Source organism: Coenobita brevimanus, chromosome 72 (assembly GCF_032717465.1).
Source record: "Coenobita brevimanus isolate Jiangsu-jjx chromosome 72, ASM3271746v2, whole genome shotgun sequence".
Classification (NCBI taxonomy): Eukaryota; Metazoa; Arthropoda; class Malacostraca; order Decapoda; family Coenobitidae; genus Coenobita; species Coenobita brevimanus.
The window spans coordinates 3740001-3742500 of record NC_137025.1 but is presented as its reverse complement, the minus strand read 5'-3'; the positions used below and the strand labels follow the sequence as shown (position 1 = coordinate 3742500).

General features: G+C 45.1%; 1 non-coding gene across 1 annotated transcript; it reads right to left on the bottom strand.

Moving 5' to 3' along the window:
• Positions 1–721: 721 nt before the first annotated feature.
• On the bottom strand, positions 722–794 carry TRNAK-CUU (transfer RNA lysine (anticodon CUU)). The gene has a single exon. It is a non-coding gene; the product is annotated as a tRNA-Lys (tRNA).
• Between the last annotated feature and the right edge of the window lie 1706 nt (positions 795–2500).

The following is a 2500-nucleotide window of genomic DNA, read 5'->3' as shown; positions in this document are numbered from 1 at the left end:
AGAACAATACGCGTAATATCTCCTCGTTGAGCTGAGACTCTTGACAAAATAACTCACACTTTCTCCCGGCTGAACTAAATTTATGTACACTTAAAGAATGTGTGCGCGTGTGTGTGTGTGTGTGAGAGAGAGAGAGAGAGAGAGAGAGAGAGAGAGAGAGGCTGCCGGAGAACCGCACGTGTGAGAGTGCAGCGTTGCATTACATGTTCCTCTAAAGCTTCATTGCAATCGTCTGGCCGTAGGAAGAATACAAAGAAAAATTTATTGTATTGAAGGGGTTAATGTATGAGTGAAACTTTGGTATGGCACGAGCTTGAAAGGTCAGGAGGGAGAGCAGTGGAATGGGACTGATAAGGAATGTGTGAGGATGCTTAGAGTGGGTAAGTGAAAGGAGAGAGAGTGAAAAGGGTATAATTATGTGGTTGAGTTTGGGGATGTGAGGATGCGTAGAAGGCCAGGCAGCAGGTAAGTTAAGTAAATGTGAGAATAAGCAAGATATGGAAATTAAGGAAGCTAAACACACACACACACACACGTCTTTCACATGCCACTCTGATAATAGTTCGCCAGATTTTCACCTTCGTGGTAATTTGGGTTAGGACCTCCACGGCATGAAGAGTAAGTCCTTTCAACGGCCACCATGAATTCTTATGTGTAATATTCTCGTTGCCGCCATGCAGTTTTTCTCAACTTGGGTGATACAGTTTAAGTAAAAACTTCTCGCCCAACGTGGGGCTCGAACCCACGACCCCGAGATTAAGAGTCTCGTGCTCTACCGACTGAGCTAGCCGGGCCTTGAGGTGGGGAGCTAACTTTAGATATTTACGTATTTTCTGTGTTTCACTACGTTCGTTGTGACGTTCTTCTGGCGTTTGTGTACGATCTAGATTTTTTTTTTTTTTTTTAAGGCTTAAATCTTCTCAGTGTTGGCAACCTATGTTTTAGTGCCCAGTCTTCACAATTGTTGAGTCTAACTGCCCTTTAGCTGGACGAATTGGTCATGGTTGGTTTGTATCACGTAGTATAATGTCAAGGGAGTGTGGGCTAATCGGGCTTGGCATATCGCTGGTGTACGTGATAAAGAAGGTTGGGCCTAAAACCGACCTTCGTGGTACTCCAGTGGGAAGTTTAGTGATATTTATTAACATTTCAGGTTTGCGGTTCTCAGGGAGGGTACAGCTGGCCAATCATGAACTTGGGATGGTGTCTGTGTGGGGTGGAGGTCTAGCTACGATATCCGATGTTCGTGCATCACAGTTACACGGTCCTTTTAGCTAATATTTGACATCTACGTTCCCTCATGTCAATGCCAGCGACAAACCTGTGATTATGTCGAGGTTGTCAAGTGTACCAAATGCCAGACCTCTTCCACTCATTGATGTTGTCCGAGGTTCATTTATAGCCAGCTGTACATGAGCAATTTCTCTACTATTTTTGCGTTCCCTTCGCCCATACGTTATCAGGGGTTCGGTTTATATCTGTGGTACTGAGCATATAAGTTTCTCTCTCTCTCTCTCTCTCTCGTCGTGCGTCACAAGGAATGCGTATCTCCGTCCTTTGTGTGTGTGTGTGTGTGTGTGTTTGGCCGCAACGACTCCTGTGTATATTTACTGTATGGTCGGGTGTACATTATTTAATGCGACCTTGTGTGTGTGTGTGTGTGTGTGTGCTGTCGGGGGTAAGGTAGGTAGCGTGTATGGATCTACCAGTCCTCACGACCAGGGATCAATCTCACACGCGGCAGACATTTAAGAGAGTACAGTAGTAAGCCCTTTACCGTAATTTGACATGTTCACCCCCTGTCCAAACTCCCTGGATGTTACAGTCACTCACGGATCCCTACAACACAGTTTTCATTTCACCTTCTCACTCTGTAATCTCAAACCCTCTCAGCTGATACCCATGGCTGATGTGTAGGGTGAGGCCATACATACGTACATACATACATTCAGTACGCGCATGCACATATACACGTATCCCAGCGATATAAAACGCACACAGCATGCACAAATAGACACGCACAGGTGGGTGCACACGCTTCCTCACTACAAACCCACATAGCGTAACACCTGGCCTTGTGCACACACAAACGTACACTAACACACACACAATTACACACACACACACACACACACACACATACGGAAGGTGACTCACCCATTCGTATACATGACCAGAAGGAACATACATACATACATACATACACCAGAATGCACACCCGGTACTTACACATACACGCACATACCGTACACCAAATAAGGCACACACCCATACAGACTATAAATACACTACACAAAAACAAGCACACACACACACACACACACACACACACACACACCGGCTGCTATCGCCAGTCTCTCTCTCTCTCTCTCTCTCTCTCTCTCTCTCTTTGACTTTATTTCATTACTGAGTTTTTAAAAAGTTTGCTCATCAATATTATCTCTGTTCAGAAGATGGCATGTGTGTGTGTGTGTGTGTGTGTGTGTGTGTGTGTGTGTGT